This window comes from Haliotis cracherodii, unplaced genomic scaffold (assembly GCF_022045235.1).
Source record: "Haliotis cracherodii isolate W230 unplaced genomic scaffold, xgHalCrac1.p SCAF_3, whole genome shotgun sequence".
Classification (NCBI taxonomy): domain Eukaryota; kingdom Metazoa; phylum Mollusca; class Gastropoda; order Lepetellida; family Haliotidae; genus Haliotis; species Haliotis cracherodii.
The window spans coordinates 59,380,162-59,400,415 of NW_027266286.1; the positions used below are offsets into that span (position 1 = coordinate 59,380,162).

At 38.5% G+C, this 20,254-nt stretch overlaps 1 protein-coding gene across 2 annotated transcripts in view; it reads right to left on the reverse strand.

The window, feature by feature from the left end:
- Nucleotides 1–20,082, reverse strand: part of LOC139473834 (potassium voltage-gated channel subfamily KQT member 1-like) — a 147,322-nt gene extending 127,240 nt beyond the window's left edge. Inside the window, exon 1 of one of the 2 annotated variants that reach the window (XM_071256599.1) lies at nucleotides 20,050–20,082. The gene's annotated coding sequence lies outside the window, so the exon portion shown is untranslated. Of the gene's footprint in view, nucleotides 1–14,702; nucleotides 14,749–20,049 lie in introns of those variants that run through there. The other variant, XM_071256601.1, reaches the window with a different exon arrangement.
- Between the last annotated feature and the right edge of the window lie 172 nt (nucleotides 20,083–20,254).

The following is a 20,254-nucleotide window of genomic DNA, read 5'->3' on the forward strand; positions in this document are numbered from 1 at the left end:
TTATGTCCCTGCATTCAGACATTATAAATATTGAAAAATCACACAAAAATATGAGACAAATCATGTCTTGATTCAGTTGAAATATTGCAAACAGTTACCAGAGAATCTGCAAGGAGTTATAATAAAACTGAATACATAAGTCTTAAAATTATCTGCAAAATTGTCAGGCAGGTGAAGGAAATTTCCATGCAGCCTGACAGAAACATTACCAGTGAGTGAGTGAGTGATCGGTTTTACGCCGCTTTTAGCAATATTCCAGCAATATCACGGCGGCGGACACCAGAAATAGCCTTCACACATTGTACCCATGTCGGAAATCGAACCCGGGTCTTCGGCGTGACGAGCAAACGCTTTAACCACTAGCCTACCCAACCACCCCGAAACATTACCAGTCAGACGGGCAGGCAGTTTTTTCGGACAATGTTGTGTGGTGGTCACAGGAGCATGGGATGCTACATACAAGCACCAGATTTGACACTCACACACAATTTAAGCTGGCATGGAAGGCATCTTCAAAGACGATTCAAACATTTGGACCAAACTTATAGTCATATCCTGTGGAAAGACTATGAACATTGAACTGGTTCTTACAAACAATGAATAGGAAACTGACAACCCAAGAGAAATAACACACCTGGAAAGCACAAAATGTTTCTTGGCCCAAATAAGTCTCCTTTTCCCAGTTTCCATTAAATCCAGTAGCTGCTACTGTTAACACCACAACATTTCCATAAAGTCTGCATTTATTGCAATGGATTTCAGACAGATGTCATGTACGATGTTAGAAGTCAATGGAGTTCAGACAGATGTCATGTACGATGTTAGAAGTCAATGGAGTTCAGACAGATGTCATGTACGATGTTAGAAGTCAATGGAGTTCAGACAGATGTCATGTACGATGTTAAAAGTCAATGGAGTTCAGACAGATGTCATGTACGATGTTAGAAGTCAATGGAGTTCAGACAGATGCCATGTACGATGTTAAAAGTCAATGGATTTCAGACAGATGCCATGTACGATGTTAACAGTAAATGCTATTCAGTAGTCATGATCACAAGGTCTTCAAATTTCCACATATAATACAGATTCCATTATAATAATTATTTCATAATAACACCAAGTGGACATTTTCTCACCAATAACTAAAAAATATAAATCTTCATTGAAACCTTCGGAAAAAGTTGACTTGCATCCCTTGGGTATGCCATAAACCTAAGAATGAGGTTTGAATCTCGGTTCGTTCTGATTATGTTTCTGTTTGTCAGCACCATACCCGTGTTCGTGGGTTTCACCAAAGTGATAAATGTCTGAGACCTGCATCACTTCGGGCTTTCCTCCCACTTCAAGCTGACATGCCGTGAAATAACTGGAGTACTGTTCAAAGCGGTGTTAAACCCAACTCACTCACTCACTCCAGGTACATATACACTATTCATGTCATTTACATCTACGTTTCAACTTTCTCCTCTGCAAGAGTTTATCTGATTCCCTGCGGAACCCGTTCCAGCGTCCAGCAAACTCCAGGAAGTTCAAGTGACTCCCATGGTAGTAACTGATCAGAAGACGAAGTTGACGATAGAAATGGAAGCCCAAATGGCGCCCCTGAGAGCCAATCAAGTGGTGTGACGAGTAGGGCATCCCCTGGACAATATTCCCTAGTACTTAATGGACCCTTAGCTTGGTTTCATATCAAATTAGGAGGGTATTATTGATATATAATATGTTCACAGCCGACATGAACTAGATACACAGATTACTTTTCATGATATCATTTCACTGGAGACATCAGAGTTGGCATGGAAACGAAAATCATTTAAAACAATCGTGAAGATCATCAGTGTTATGACCTCTTGAATTATGAAGTATACATACTATATGAACAATTCATCCAACATTAAATGGGTTCTTCAGGTTCTGGCCACGGAGTCCATTACTACATCACCCCGGAGAAATGTGAGTCCTCAAAGCAAGGCTATTACAGAGGCTATTGCTGGTTGTCAGAGGTCAAATGCATGCCCATTGGAAGGTCATCACATGCCCAACACCTATTTTGTTTCCCATAAAAAAATAGCCATAATTTGCAAGACAAATTTCTATGCTGAAAGCAGCCTCAATGTAAGTTTTTACAGTGAATAGTTTGATGATGATTTCTCAATATTTAGCAGTTATAAGTACTTAATTATACAGGGGTGTTCAATTAGTATGCAAGACTTGCCTGACCTGTGAAAATAAAGTGCCAGGCAAGTGGGAAAATGTAATTTAGTAATGAAAGTCAGTGGTATTAACTTTGAAACTGAGAAGATGCATCGTGTATTTGTCAACTGCAGATGAAGTACCTGACTAATATTTTTTCTATTCTGCACATTGTCCATTAGGTGTTACTTCAGATAATGAAGTTTTGTTGTTGAATAAAAGTTTACTTCTTTTCTCTGATTTAGAAGGGCAAGTTGAAAGCTGGGCAAATAGAATATTTAAGTTTATTTGCCTTTGGGCAAGGAGGACATTTTGGTATTTGAACATCCCTGCCTAATACTCTTTTACAATTGCAATTCTAAGAGAACAGCCATGCTTGATATTGTTCAAGATCACATACTTCACGAATAAAATTTAAAAAGCTGTAATTTGACCAGCATTCTCAATATTTCATTACAAAAAACACAACACTGCGTAATACAGGTTTAATTAGCATCACTGGTTTTCAATAGGGTAACTGTGCTGCATGTTCAGATATTTTAGTAGTGTAGTGAAAATTTGATTTTAACTTTAGGCATTTCTATTTCACAAAGTTCTGTCATTTGCATTTTTTATTTTGAAATATACATTTTATAAATTCTAATTTTATAAAACAGTAATTGTCATTGTAATTATTGTTTCCTCTTTAATAATACATTGAGCAAAGTACATGCAAAATGGCATTTAAACTGAAATGTCCTTGATGATACCCACATACCGTATTCGACGTAATAAGCGACCAGGGTGCTCCAAAAATAAGAAATAGGGGGTTCTTATTAGAATATTATTTTGAGTTGAAAGATCGTAAATTTCGTGGTTTATGCTGACATCCTGAAATGTTTATATATGACAGATATATTTTTCCAGGATTTAATTGCCCATAATTAAGGGTGCATATAATATACGAGTGCGTATATGATTACACAAATAAATAAGTCTTGTGTACATTAATCAATTGGAAGGGGTGCTAATTGAGATTGTTCACTAGCCAACATATTAGCAAATATTGCCGTGGGTGCTCATTAGAGCAGGGCACTTATTACGTCGAATACGGTATACCAAGTCAGAGGTAGACACCATAGTCTGTCTCACAGTCCCTGAACCATATTATTTTCCCTTTCGCCCAGCCCTTACTGTAATGTTATAGCCCTAAATAATTTTTCACAGGTCACTGGGACTCAATGGGGCTCAATTCCAATTGAAACACATCATTTGTTTCTTTTAAAATTTAATATTTTCAGAGACTAAGCATTGTCTAGTAGACACTATTACAGGCAAAAGACGTATGGGAGATTGTAACGACAATTACAGAAGCCTGACGGGGAGGTCCATCTGGGGGGAGATATGGAGTCAAATGGATGACGGTAATTTCACACCTCATTCCACTCTACCATCTGGTGTTATAGTCCTCTAGTGAATCAGATCAAGACAAGTCTTGCTGTTTAGTCCCGAGAGACCTTCATCTTCGGCCTTCCCATGATGCTTCTGGGAAAGCTTCTTAGACTTTTCAAAACACTTTAAGGCTGAAGCTGATATTTAACTGTTTTTTTTATTGTTTGTTTAAGAACTTGGTGTGTAGAATTACCTTCAACTATTGATAATTAGAAAGTTGCACTCCTTCTGAACTTCCTGTATTTCCGTACACACTGAACGTGCTCAGCGGGACAGGAAGAAGTATCAACGTTCCATTGCAATATCCAGAAAGGAATCCTGTGTCATTAGAGATCGAAGGAAACCAAAAAAAATCTTTCTACATTGTTGATTTCATATTTTCTTGCAGAACTGAATTTGGAGGCTGTATATCTACTAACTGCCTCCCATATATATCTGGATCGGTAGACATTGAAGGCCTAAAATACTCTCCCCCATGTACCAGTTCAGTACAGTCAATAAACTGTAGTCTAATGATCTTTGTAGGAAATAGTACTACTATTTTAGTAGTTTCGATAGCTTCCCATACCCCTGGTTGAGAGAATATTCTTTAACTCTTGATATCCTCTATCCTCTGACTACATGCTTCAGTCCTCACTGTCTAAATGCTTCAGTCCTCAGTGTCTACAAGCTTCAATCCTCAGTCTATAAGCTTCAATCCTCACTGTCTACATGCTTCAGTCCTCACTGTCTAAATGCTTTAGTCCTCTGTCTACATGCTTCAGTCCTCACTGTCTAAATGCTTTAGTCTTCTCTGTCTACATGCTTCAGTCCTCACTGTATACATGCTTCAGTCCTCACTGTCTACATGCTTCAATCCTCAGTCTATAAGCTTCAGTCCTCACTGTATACATGCTTCAATCCTCAGTCTATAAGCTTCAGTCCTCACTGTCTACATGCTTCAGCCCTCCCTGTCTACATGCTTCAGTCCTCACTGTCTACATGCTTCAGCCCTCCCTGTCTACATGCTTCAGTCCTCTCTGTCTACATGCTTCAATCCTCAGTCTTTAAGCTTAAGTCTTCTGTCTACATGCTTCAGTCCTCACTGTCTACATGCTTCAGTCCTCACTGTCTACATGCTTCAGTCCTCACTGTCTACATGCTTCAATCCTCAGTCTTTAAGCTTAAGTCTTCTGTCTACATGCTTCAGTCCTCACTGTCTACATGCTTCAGTCCTCACTGTCTACATGCTTCAGTCCTCACTGTCTACATGCTTCAATCATCAGTCTATAAGCTTCAGTCCTCTCTGTCTACATGCTTCAGTCCTCACTGTCTACATGCTTCAGTCCTCACTGTCTACATGCTTCAATCATCAGTCTATAAGCTTCAGTCCTCTCTGTCTACATGCTTCAGTCCTCACTGTCTACATGCTTCAGTCCTCACTGTCTACATGCTTCAATCATCAGTCTATAAGCTTCAGTCCTCTCTGTCTACATGCTTCAATCATCAGTCTATAAGCTTCAGTCCTCTCTGTCTACATGCTTCAGACCTCACTGTTTACATGCTTCAATCCTCAGTCTATAAGCTTCAGTCCTCTCTGTCTACATGCTTCAGTCCTCACTGTCTACATGCTTCAGTCCTCACTGTCTACATGCTTCAATCATCAGTCTATAAGCTTCAGTCCTCTCTGTCTACATGCTTCAATCCTCAGTCTTTAAGCTTAAGTCTTCTGTCTACATGCTTCAGTCCTCACTGTCTACATGCTTCAGTCCTCACTGTCTACATGCTTCAATCCTCAGACTATAAGCTTCAGTCCTCTCTGTCTACATGCTTCAATCCTCAGTCTTTAAGCTTAAGTCTTCTGTCTACATGCTTCAGTCCTCACTGTCTACATGCTTCAGTCCTCACTGTTTACATGCTTCAATCCTCAGACTATAAGCTTCAGTCCTCACTGTCTACATGCTTCAGTCCTCACTGTTTACATGCTTCAGACCTCACTGTTTACATGCTTCAATCCTCAGACTATAAGCTTCAGCGAAATGTGCCTGAGGAGCTGATGAGCCACATTACGAAGTAAGCAACATATTTTCACGGTTTTGTTGTTTAATGCCACACTCAGCAATAATCCAGCCATATGTTAATAATTAAGTCTGGACTGGCACAATCCAGTGATTGACATTATGAGCATCGGTCCATGCAATTGGGAAACGATGACATGCATCAATTAAGTCAGCGAGCCTGACCACCCGATCCCGTTAGTTGCCTCTTACATCAAGCATTAGTTGCTGGAGAAATACTCTTACTAATATTGTGTCAAATAAAGTATTTTGTAGTGATGAACTATTAAACATTTGAAATGAGATTTAAATGAATATTTTCATCCAACTGAAGAATGCATGATCACAAGGCTTAACACCAATCACATTTCAAGGACTGCAGTTTAAAAAGAGCTAAAGAAAGTTTTTCAAGATCAAAAAGCACTACAGCAGGATCCCTGACTATCTGCACGCACATGTATTGCTAAATACAGCTATAACCTCCTCAGAGGACAGGCAAGCACCAGCTAGTCCAGCAGTTTACCAAGCAGACTGGGAAAATCTCCCTGAACTCCTTCTTCTCATGGCCAAGTGGCTGGCTCCAATCACAGAGTAGACATAGCCTCTAGCCAGAAGGAGGAACATGCTCCTCGCCGTCATCATCTCCACCGACAAGATTAAATGGCTTTAAATGAGACAGGTCAAGTAGCCATCGTCAAACGTCCGGATGTCCAACATGTCCGACATATGACCAACTAGAGCCTGGTCAACGTGCCACTGACCAACACACTGAACTATAGGAGCTGTGTCAAACGCAACAGATTGGTTGACCAATAATTCTCATCCTTTGTGATTTTGAGTTTGGCCTGCAATGGTATCGGGCCTGAACCAGCAAACCAGTGGTTGAGAGTATGAACATCATACCTTACACGATGACACACAATCAGCTGTGTGTTTTCCATACCTGTCACTGCTTCTTGTTTTCTTCACTCTCAGAAGCAAGTGCAACCACCTGGTGCCCTAGGTCTTGGTTACATCTGATGACATGCAAAGATCATCTTTGCCCTAGGACACCAACATCCATCAAGCAGCACGCAAAGAGCGTCTATATTGCCTCACAACACCGACAAGACGTGTCTGTCTGGGTCTATATCATAACCCTATACACAACATTAAAGTGACATTATCATGAGATCTGTCTGTCACAGTATATGACCCATATTCAAGATGTGCTGTAGTGATCTGACAGTAGGGTATATAACCCATATTCAACATGTGCTGCAGTGATCTGACAGTAGGGTATACAACCCTATATTCAACATGTGCTGGAGTGATCTGACAGTAGGGTATATAACCCATATTCAACATGTGCAGAAGTGATCTGACAGTAGGGTATATAACCCATATTTAACATGCGCTGCAGTGATCTGACAGTAGGGTATATAACCCATATTCAACATGTGCTGTAGTGATCTGACAGTAGGGTATACAACCCTATATTCAACATGTGCAGAAGTGATCTGACAGTAGGGTATATAACCCATATTTAACATGCGCTGCAGTGATCTGACAGTAGGGTATACAACCCTATATTCAACATGTGCTGGAGTGATCTGACAGTAGGGTATACAACCCATATTTAACATGTGCTGGAGTGATCTGACAGTAGGGTATACAAACCATATTTAACATGCGCTGCAGTGATCTGACAGTAGGGTATATAACCCATATTTAACATGTGCTGGAGTGATCTGACAGTAGGGTATACAAACCATATTCAACATGTGCTGGAGTGATCTGACAGTAGGGTATACAACCCTATATTCAACATGTGCTGGAGTGATCTGACAGTAGGGTATATAACCCATATTTAACATGTGCTGGAGTGATCTGACAGTAGGGTATACAAACCATATTCAACATGTGCTGGAGTGATCTGACAGTAGGGTATACAACCCTATATTCAACATGTGCTGGAGTGATCTGACAGTAGGGTATACAACCCTATATTCAACATGTGCAGAAGTGATCTGACAGTAGGGTATACAACCCATATTCAACATGTGCTGGAGTGATCTGGCAGTAGGGTATATAACCTATATTTAACATGTGCAGAAGTGATCTGACAGTAGGGTATATAACCCATATTCAACATGTGCTGGAGTGATCTGACAGTAGGGTATATAACCTATATTTAACATGTGCTGCAGTGATCTGACAGTAGGGTATACAACCCTATATTCAACATGTGCTGTAGTGATCTGACAGTAGGGTATATAACCCATATTTAACATGTGCTGCAATGATCTGACAGTAGGGTATATAACCCTATATTTAACATGTGCTGCAGTGATCTGACAGTAGGGTATACAACCCTATATTCAACATGTGCTGTAGTGATCTGACAGTAGGGTATACAACCCTATATTCAACATGTGCAGAAGTGATCTGACAGTAGGGTATATAACCCATATTCAACATGTGCAGAAGTGATCTGACATTAGGGTATACAACCCTATATTCAACATGTGCTGGAGTGATCTGACAGTAGGGTATACAACCCTATATTCAACATGTGCTGCAGTGATCTGACAGTAGGGTATACAACAATATATTCAACATGTGCTGTAGTGATCTGACAATAGGGTATACAACAATATATTCAACATGTGCTGTAGTGATCTGAAAGTAGGGTATACAACCCTATATTCAACATGTGCTGGAGTGATCTGACAGTAGGGTATATAACCCATATTCAACATGTGCAGAAGTGATCTGACAGTAGGGTATATAACCCATATTTAACATGTGCTGCAGTGATCTGACAGTAGGGTATACAACCCTATATTCAACATGTGCTGGAGTGATCTGACAGTAGGGTATATAACCCATATTCAACATGTGCAGAAGTGATCTGACAGTAGGGTATACAACCCTATATTCAACATGTGCTGGAGTGATCTGACAGTAGGGTATATAACCCATATTCAACATGTGCAGAAGTGATCTGACAGTAGGGTATTCAACCCTATATTCAACATGTGCTGGAGTGATCTGACAGTAGGGTATATAACCCATATTCAACATGTGCAGAAGTGATCTGACAGTAGGGTATATAACCCATATTTAACATGTGCTGCAGTGATCTGACAGTAGGGTATACAACCCTATATTCAACATGTGCTGGAGTGATCTGACAGTAGGGTATGTAACCCATATTCAACATGTGCAGAAGTGATCTGACAGTAGGGTATATAACCCATATTTAACATGCGCTGCAGTGATCTGACAGTAGGGTATACAACCCTATATTCAACATGTGCTGTAGTGATCTGACATTAGGGTATATAACCCTATATTCAACATGTGCTGTAGTGATCTGACAGTAGGGTATACAACCCATATTCAACATGTGCTGTAGTGATCTGACAGTAGGGTATATAACCCATATTCAACAAGTGCAGAAGTGATCTGACAGTAGGGTATATAACCCATATTTAACATGTGCTGTAGTGATCTGACATTAGGGTATATAACCCTATATTTAACATGTGCTGCAGTGATCTGACATTAGGGTATACAACCCATATTCAACATGTGCTGTAGTGATCTGACAGTAGGGTATACAACCCTATGTTCAACTCTGGGAGTTCCCTATGTTTCCCCTATGATAAATAGAGCTAGCTAGAGCTGGCTAGACTTGCTTTTGTATACGGTTATATGGTCAATTGCTGATTAAGTTTACATAAATGCCTATTCAGTACACATCTAATTAGTTTTAAAACATTCATATCCGGTTAATTAAATTGAGAAGACAAAGGTGATAGCACCATTTTTTCCGAACAGTATTTATTACACCCATCTGACTATATTGAGAAGAATAAGAATGTAAACTGACAAATAATGAGATGCTGTTAATGATGTGATGTCTTCTATAGTCAGAATATATTCTTGATACTGTGATACATGCCTCTCCAAACAAAGGTACTTACCGATATAAGTGCATACTTAAAATTGGTTTCAAAATTATTCTATATGCAATCAAAAGTAGTTAGGTCTATTCACAAAGCATGTATTAAAGCTTATTGAGTGTAAGACATTTCCTCACACAATTCTCAACCAACTTTCGAACTTACAAATTGATGATGACTACAATGAGTTAAAGTCAATGAGATTTGTAAGATATTTTTTATTAGTTTAAACAATATTTATTTCTTCTTTGCATGTATAAAACAACATTTTGAATTTTTGGATTTGATAACAATATATTTTTATCTACACCGGGGTACATTCTGGGAACTCCAAGATTATACGCCCTGGGGGTAGATTCTGGGAAAGAGGGGTAGATTCTGGAAAGTCCCCAAAATCTACCCCGGGTATACTCTGAAGGGGGTAGATTTTGGCAGCTTACACTGGCTATAGCACATGACTTGCACCAGACACAACTGACCTGGAATAGCAGCTGTGTTATTTGATTTTCACCACTGCTTTTAAGAATAGAGATTCCTATAAAACATGCACTATCAATAGCTGATCCTTTTCATGCAATCAATAATAATAATCATACAATGATGGCTTGACTTTAATGCACGAACACATCCTTTGTTTGAAGCACATTCACTGTTAAACATCCTGTCATGAATTGACCAAGTCATAAACGTGTTCACAAAGACTTTCAATGGCCAGAGATTCAAGGCCATCCTGTGTGATGGTGGCCTAGGATAATATTAGCTGGGATATAAGATTAGGATCACAATCATGGGGATATGATAAAGAATTTATTCACTATCTGACAGTGCTATTCACATGAACATGACGTACAACATGAATAATGGAGAAAAACAACCATATTTTACCAAAAATACAGTGCTGGAAGGAATTACCAGGGAAGCACCTCTTACTAAACAAATTTAATTTCGATATTTTTTCTCATATTGCTGACCAACGGCTTCCCCTACCTGAAGACATATTGCCTGATAAGCAGAATCTTGATAAAATATGAAGATTGAAAAAGTATCGAAAGGCAGCCACTAGGCAGCAAATTCTTACACATGAATCATATATTGACCATGAAACATACAAAGGTAATAAGTTTGGTCCAGGCTGGCATATCCTTATACAAACTTAACATCCAGTCTATTTACATCTTGAATCATTCAAGAACATACAAGCTTTGAAACTTTGAGAACCTGATTTTAAATTCTGATTTGACAAATGTATTACACGTGCATCCATAAAACAAAATGAACCCCAAATAAAACATTCAACTCAAAATGCAGTGATGATCATTGCTGATTTTACTGACTAAGGCTGGGACGAGTCCAAATTTACTATCCGGGTACTCAACCCCCTATAACCCGACCCTACCGGTGTCATGCCGGGTTAGCAAAAATCTAATTTTCCCTAGTATCAGTAAAGCGAAAACCCAAGTTGGGGTATTTGTCCTACGAAAGCGAAAAATGAATAATTGCTATAAAAACACCGGATTATCGTAGTTTAGATTAGCCCCCGTGCTGTTCAAACAGAGGAGAGGAAAGGAGAGGAGATTTACTAGAGAGTCGTTCCGTAAAAAAATAATAAATACAGTTGGATGTTTAAACACAGGAGAAGAGATGATCAGTTTCTCAATTGAACAAACAATTAGTTTCTTAGTTGATATGGGTTATGATACCGATGGGTTTAGAGGAGAGTATTTTTTATTTATGTATTTACCATTATATTTTAAGATATAAGTTATTGTTGTTTTTGTAGAAATTATAATGTACATCTATGAAATAATAAAGTATTAGAGTTATTAAATTTGTTAAATGTAAAGTACTTTTGTGCAACTATACTATACTTCAGCATCTAATAAATTACTACTGTAATTACGGTATACGCATTTCTGTGTTTTTCTTGTAATTTGAGAGTCCCGGTACAGCAATATCCCGTGTTTACTGTAGCGTGACCAGTCTTACTGTAGCTTCACGAAAGCGAAGAGATTTTAGAGTTCATTATGGCTAGGTTTCACTCTCCCGGCCCAGAACTAAATGTCTGATTGGGAAATGTTTGACCGTACTCCTGTCAAAATAAGTTTAGATACACGTATACTCCGATCTGGTCATGCATACACTGAAGTTGACTGAAGTTATATAATTATGCAAACATATAAAGTCAGAAGGAATGTGTGTATAGTCAGAAAGATATTTGTCACATATTGTGTAACCATAGTGTTCTAAATATGTTTTGGCATTAAACAATATAATCACGTGACTTACTACGGGTCCGGGTAGTCCTGTGGGTGCCCGGGTCCTACTCAGTACCCACCTGACTCGGGTACCCGAGTTACCTGTCCCAGCCCTATTACTGACCCATGAAACATGGCTTTCATGGTCTATGTTATTAAAAATCATGTCAGCATATTTTTGTTCACCCAAATTTAGTTCTGACCTGGAAAAAATATCAGAATGAAACACATAAAATTGAAAATGTTCCGAAACTGTAGTGACAAGTTCCAGTTGACTGGAACAAATGCTTGGGTGTGTTCCCTATAGTGAATTTAATGATAAAGACAAACGTGATAACATGTAATAATGACAGACAGGGATGGAATGCAGAGACCAAAACTCAACCGAAATCGGAATACTGCTGCACAAAAATTCCATGAAATGACTGTGTTTATTATATCAAATAAATTAAACAAGAACACAGTGGACAGTGAAGGATGAAGTCGGGATGAAGTCTCCTGAAAACTTCACAGAAATTGAGAAAAGGAGAATGTGTTTTACCATGGTAACAGAGTTACATACATAAAAATTATTTTTTTTAATGAATTGTTGTTTATGTTGCTCTAATGTTAACGGAAATGTTAAATGTAGTTTTTACACATAGAGCATTTGTTCCGGCCAGAAAAAATATATTGCAAGTATTTACTTTATGTTTAAAATTCCTGTATCCTACCTCTCTTCCCCCTCCCCACCCCTCTAAAAAAACAACAAAATAAAACCCAAAACAAATCAACCAAGACCCATTTTTTTAATATAGCCTTCTTTTAGACACCTGACAGTTTCACAAGGTAGAACATATGTGTGTGACAGTTCCTGTATGACCAGAACAAATGTCAGTGTGATGGGAACCGAATCTTGATGTGATATACACCTCCAAAAAAACAAATGTTGGTCGTAAAAGTTCCACCTGAACTTATATCAAATCCTGGTTACATAAATTTATAAAATGCATATCTGTGATATGTGCAGATCATAAATATTAGTAATTCCAGTAATATTCTCTTTCATTACTCCCCTGTTGATTTACAACTATTTAATAAACAGACAGTTGATCCTATGTATGGCATCAGAAGCGGACGGGACTATTTTGGTCATCAGCTGGTTATTGGAATGGAAGTGCCGGTAGCACTGTGTAACTGTAAAAAGCAACACCTCTGCTGCCAGACACATTACCTACTCCCAAGGGATCTCCCACCAAACATTATCACAACATTCATTGCTGCACTCTACATGGCTTTTCTACATGACCATTTGTGGTGTCCCCACCGTGATATTGCTGGAATATTGCTAAAAGTGGCGTTAAACCATACTCACTCACTCACTCTTTGGGACCACTTATAATTTGATGAGTGAACAAAATAATGACAATGGCAATCAACATACAACTTCATCTTATACCAGTCAAGTACAGCATTCAATCAACTATATCCTTCTCAAAAGAAGATAAAGAACATCCGATTCTTCCACATCTATAGCTACAATGTCATGACAATATGAAAATTGAATGAGTTCCAGTGAATTTTTTATCACATTCACTTAACAAGTGAAAATTTGTCCAACATCAACCAGTCCTGATACCTGATTGACGAAGCCCATCGAAGGTAGAAAATTTGTTTGTAATCACCGCAAACCTATTATTACATTCCACAGTGAACTTAGCCATTTGTACTTGACTGGAGATTTCTCTCACAGTTGCTAATTATAAGATCAAAAGTGAATGTATTTGGAAATTAATATTACCATAATGTAAGTCTGTGATAAAAGCAAACCAAATTAAAGTCAAACGTAAATTTCGGACAGCATTCGACACAAATTTTTATATTTTGTTTTGTCTAATTCAAAGCCTCTTCCTGTAATCTGCCATTTAGAAGAATCAATTCTTTTCCTTAAAATGAATTGTATGGATCACACTCTTATTTTTCACGACTAGCATGAACGAACAAGAAAGCTGATCGAGCTGATTAAAATATTTCTGATTATAAGAGTCCATATAATGTTGAGTCATCAAAACAGGCCTCCCCAGTCACCTTGGCATACATACACTTGCCATTACAGGTAATCAATGCTCTCATTAGGGCCTTGCATCAGCAGCAAAGTTCCATATTGACCTCACTACCAGCCTTTGTTGCTCCCATAACAGTTGGGATGACTCATGTTTTTTTGCTTCAAAATTTTTAATACACACTACACTCCTTTACAAATGCTGCATGGCCTGTGGAAAATACAGAGAGAACGATGCTTGATGCGTGATGCAACACACAACAGCCGTTCTGACTGTTCTCGACATTTCGGTATATTGTCCATCAGTCATGTGACTATGTTTTCATGTTCTTGCATCAAAAGCTGCAGAATTACCTGCAGTTGGGTTAATCTATCCTCAAGGCAGTTAATCCAAATCTGTCCGATTTATGAACTGATTTGATTATTAAGAAATGTTACAATACTGTGTACAACATTGGACTGAATCAATAGTGTCCTCTCCGTATATTCACAGCTGATCAACTCTCCCACGCTGCAGGACAGCTTGCATAGAAATCACATGCCTCGATCTCAGTCAAAACACAGCTGTGAGCCTGTTGCTTAATTGTTTTAATGTAAAACAAAAATAACATGGTTGAGAAATCCCATTGATTTTGTTGTTATTCACCCAAGATTAACATCTGAACATGTACAGCATGTGTGAGCGTATTGATCACTGCATGTTGTTACACAGGGGAAACTTGTATGGTCGTGACTGAGGGAGTTCCAATGCTGTAGGGAGATATGACAGTTATCAACCAACAGTGCTAAAACTCACCTTGTGACGAGAGCAGTCGACGCGAATAAGTCCCACACCACCTCATGTGTTGAACGTAGACTACACGTATCCACATGTGTTTACCATGACACAGAACCGTGAGCTAATACACTGCTTTTCAAATACAAGTTCAATAAATTGTTGCCTAGTGGAGCGAATCATGTGTGTGGCCGTTCTATAAGACCATCAAACAATGACATGCCTCAAGCCTGGCTTGCTTATTAAAGTACACTCCATGTTGGACTTAACGGAGTGTAACAGCTGGCCTTAACAGGACAACAAGCAGTGATCAGGTTTACCTGCTCAGGTTAACGACAGGTAATTATACAGGTGTTAACCTGCAATTAGGATCTAATGCCTAGCGGTCAAAACATCCATATTACCTCCAATAATGGATCATGTACATACTGGTCAAATGATATTGTACATCGTCGTAGATATTTATTTCAAAACCAATGTGGATCTCGTTACCTACATTACAGCGTTCATGGTTGGGTGATTGCAACTGAGACCAGCACAGGATACTGCAAGACACAGCTGATTCTATTTCTATCACATATTCTTATATTCACATTCGGAGAACATGGATTTGTGCTGTAGGGTGCAGTAAGCTCCTCATCTGTGATTGGTCTTCCATCCACGATCAATGGTAGCTCTCATGAACACAATTCTATACATAAAGCTACACAATTGATTTTCATGCTATTTTGAGATTTATTTTTTAGGTTTTTCAAAAGGAATTTATGGCAAAATTGGGAATTTCGCACATTAAGAATAATTATGTTACCCTCTGTGTAAATATAGTTATTTGGGTATTGTTTTGTGATATTTGGAAGGATCCTCTTATAGTAATGACAATTGTTAGCGATCATCACAATTGGTACATGGAAATGGTGCTGCAGTCAACAGTTGCCACTACTCTTCATGGGATAGTGAAGCGCTATCCTAGAGATGAATCAGGCCAAGTTCATTGTTGTTTTCATGGAGATTTGAAAGTATTCATCAGTTTCATCTGACTGAAAGAAGCATTTTTATTATTTTAGCACTAAGATATTCCAATATCCATGAAACATTTGAGATTTTATAGAAACTTTTTTCAAACATATTTTACCATCAGCTATTTTATTTGTTGACTTACACTCTATACTTGATGTTTTGAGTCTTTGAAAGTTAAATCTAGATGTCAGACATAGGTCTACTTTCCATCATTTCCATAACAAGATCAGTTTTAGTGCCTCGTCCCCAGCTGAGACCCTTATCCAAACAAAGGCAAAAAGTGAGCAGGGCTCACTAATACCCCCGACTGAGAATCCAACATGTGAGTAAGTTCCAAACATAAAAAAGCATTATTTTCTCAGAAATCCACTTATCATAATCAAACTTTGCACTGCACCTCCCCTGTTAATATAGAAACTGTGCCAACAATTGGAAAAGAATCTATGAAGTAGTTTGAGTGAGTTGGGTTTAACGCCGCTTTTAACAGTAGTCCAGTCAGGGGTATAATAATTGACTCACACAATGGATCCTTAATTCCAGCAAAGCAGCCTCAGGCCTCAAAGTTATGACTAAAATGGTCGCCAATGCGACCTAAATTTCAATTTGTCTACTGGCGACTAACTTTTTGTGGACACAAAAATAAACATGTCTGCTACTAATTGTACTCACAAATAATTCCTCTTAAAGTCAACAATGAACCGAAATACATAAATATTAACGCAATTAGCATTTTATTTTAGTTTATAGTTTATTGGATAAGCAAGGATATACCTATATAATCTAGTAACATAAATTGCATCATTGCTCGAGTCACAAATAACAAAACTGATGATCTGATGTAATTGTGGCATAAGACAATGTGTAACACAGTTTCAGAACATCTGCGGAATACAGTCCATATCCAACGTCAACTCAATCTGCAGTTCGTCATAAGCCTCATCCAGCTCAGACCGACTGTTCTAACACTGCGCTGTACGCCAGGCATATTTCCCACGTATTCTTAGTCTGACCCTGGCATGATGTCCCTATTAAACACTGAGTCGAAACTGATCACCAATTTCACTGAAAATGGGAACTGCATGTTTACGCAGGGAGGAATCAACTAGCAATATGCGGCCATGACTCAACATGCACTAGATTCATGAATGTTTACACCATGCCGCCTGCTTTGTTAAGAATTTCACTTTGTTTGTGTGTCACAGTATACATATTTTATGATGCATTTAATGATCTTTTCTCGATAATCCTTTTTACGTCCGAACATTTTCTTCCTGACAACACAAACTTCCTCAGCAATCAATAGAGCCATCATCCTCGACCATTCAATTGGTATCTTCTTAACATAAGTCTTGATCTCAAAAGAGTATTCCTCAAGCACAACAAATCCAAATACATGTTTAATGTCAGCGCAAGCCATTTAGTTTCTCGCTCTCAGAATCACAACTCTTAATGGGCATCATACTCTTGACACAAGAACATCGGCGAATACTAATGGCTATGAAAAATACTGAAAACATTTACCAATGTAAAAAGAAAAAGTTAAATGCTGTACTTTTTTGCAGTTTATAAAGGCCAATCATCCTCGCTCCAGTGTCCTGTATGAAATGCTCTATTGTTTTCTTAAGGACATAAACCAATAATCAGTTTTGGTATCATGGAGACTCCAATTAAAGACTTGGTTAAAAACACAGACAAGAAAGTTGTGCAGACATGGGATGAGTACATACATTCAACACAAATGATCTTTGTCTTACTGTTTCTGAGTGAGTGAGTGAGTGAGTGAGTGAGTGAGTGAGTGAGTGAGTGAGTGAGTGAGTGAACTAAAAAATAATCCAGAAGTCAGTGAGCATTATACATCCCGACATGGTCCCAGCAATCTTTGAGCCATTACAAACTCCAAGTTGGGACACTCACAGACAAGGCAACCACACACAGGTGAATTAACAAATAAACAATGTCTGATATTATCCGTTTTAATGTTTTGGCAAGTCAAAACTGGTGACAATAAAAACACTGCTCTGTGCCAAGTAGACAACATGGAGGACACGTGTCAATCTGCTTGGACCGTGGAAGAATGGATGCCTTACATTTACAACACAGCAGTAGGGAAAGTGCAACATGTTCCATAATACCCAGGATGCACTGGGTAGGGGCCGTACCGTTCCCCTGATTACCTGACTGCAAGAATAACTAGGAAAGAGTTGAATACATGACAGAACACACCCTCTGTTGTTTTTGCACAGCCGATCAATCAGTACTAAATTAATCACGGCCTAATAACTTACACGCCCACAAAGTACAAACATTGTGACAATAGTGACACACCTACTTTCAGTTGCAGTACATATTCATAAAAAAATGTCATATGAATAATTATCATCTTCAAATACAGCTATGAAAACCTGTCCCAATTCTGACCTTTGTTGGAGTTGGCTTGTGAAATATTCATCTAGCCAATACACAGGTGTTATAGCAGGACAACTTACAATAGCACAATAATAAATGTTTGATAATTTATCTATATTTTTATAAGCAAACTAATTAATTTTGACTTTATTTTCATTATTAATCAATATTTAAGAATATTTTGATAAACATTGGCTTTTGGTTAAATGTAGGTTATGTCAGTAAAGCCAATGTTATCAGCACTGTCTTTTTAAAAATACATAAGGTTATTTTTAATTCTCAAAGAGATCAGTGCATAAAAATATAAGATTCAAGATAAAATAATATTCAGGAAAATGAAACCCTAATATGGTTTGCGGTCTAACTTAGATGGGGGAAAACATTGTGTCATGAGTTTATTAAAAATGTTAGTAAATTTTGGGAGCTTATATATGCTTTACCGCGCGTTATAACCGAAGCACAATAACGAGGGAACACTGTACGTAACAACTTGTATAACAAATGTGTGTGAAAAGTCGTACAAAAATACGCTAATTTAAGGGGGCGTGGCCTAAATGCAAATGTCCGATTGGGATTTTAAATTTTCCGGACCCCTGGGTCTAAGTCTATATGATGCAGGTATAAAACACTAGTACACCGTATCCACTCGTACAAGGGTTAATTGAGCCTCATTGAAGGAATTGCGTAAAAGTGAATTCTTTTGTTGTGGACATAGAGGTATATTCACAAAAACTTGAGTCAGTTGAGTAAAGTGTTTCAGTAAAATAAACAGGGGTCTGTTGGGCTGTGGAAAATGGACAAAGTTAAAGAAGGTGCTGGGCTGACAAGCACCTGTGGAGAAAGGGCTTAACACCAGAAGCCATCCATCAAGATATGTGTACAACACTAGGGATGGATGCCCCTATCTATACCTTCATAATGAGGTGGGTATCATCAAGTGTGACAGGGGAAGCAACGGAGACGAGTCAACATCATAAAACGATCCAGAGAATTCCCGACATGATGATGACCCACGGCAAATAACTGAGCAGAGAGTATCTTCCATCACCACAGAATGAAGAAAGTATCAGCTTGTGCTGTTCCAAAGCTTCTGACATCTAATCAAAAACACACCAGGGACATGTCTCGGGATAATCTAGCTGTTTGAACCTGATCCAGAAAGGTTCTTGCAACAAATTTTGAATTGGATGAAACCTGGGTTCACCAAGTCTAAAAAGTAACTTGTAAGTATCTGATCACAGCACATACCTCATGTTCGTCCATTTTAAAAAAAACTCACAGACCTCGCCATATTTTTCTGACTTGTCACAGCAAAACAATTTGTTTCCATGGCTATACCTCTGTTATCATGTAATGTTGACAACAAAAGATTTCACCATTATGCCATTCTTTCTATTTGAGACTCAGAACTTATCAATATACCTTGTATATGACTAACAGTGTATACGGACAATATCAACCAACCATGAGGCCTTCTCTGCCAATCCCTCCTTTGTGTAGACGGAACATACCGTTCTTCCACACTGACTAATCGTTACCAATGTTGGTACCCCAGGACCTTAGAAATTTTAAACAATAACATGCAGCAGCTAGGCCTGACTCAAAGTTGAATTGCATGAAAATCCATGCTTCTGAAAAGTATTATCACCCACTTGATAATCAATGTAATGCCGAATGCAACATCAATTTCTCACAAGTAACTGAATCATAGATTTGAAGGCTGTGCTCACCTCTCCTCAACAAACACCACTCCGACATGTCATGAATGTGATGGTTCTGGGTGTCGTGACAGGCTTATCGCTGAGGGAGTCTGAAAACTGTATGGTGCAGTCACTAAGCTACATCAAACAGTGGGCTTCATTAATCAGCGGTAGAAAATGTCCCAACATTCACGGACAGTTTTAGTCTGTGTGAAAGCAGAAGTATCAAAGCCTATTTTACCTACCTGAGATGGTACCGTGGGCAGGTGATAACATCCGACGGGTTGTGATAACATCTGACGGGTCACGACAGCGTGCTCATCAATCAATAGTCGTCAATTGATCGGGATATACATACACTACAACATACATGATACAAGGAGGACAGGCTGCAGGGGCACGTTTTCCCTCTCACAGTTCTCCAATAGTTTTCACATCAATTTCACAGTG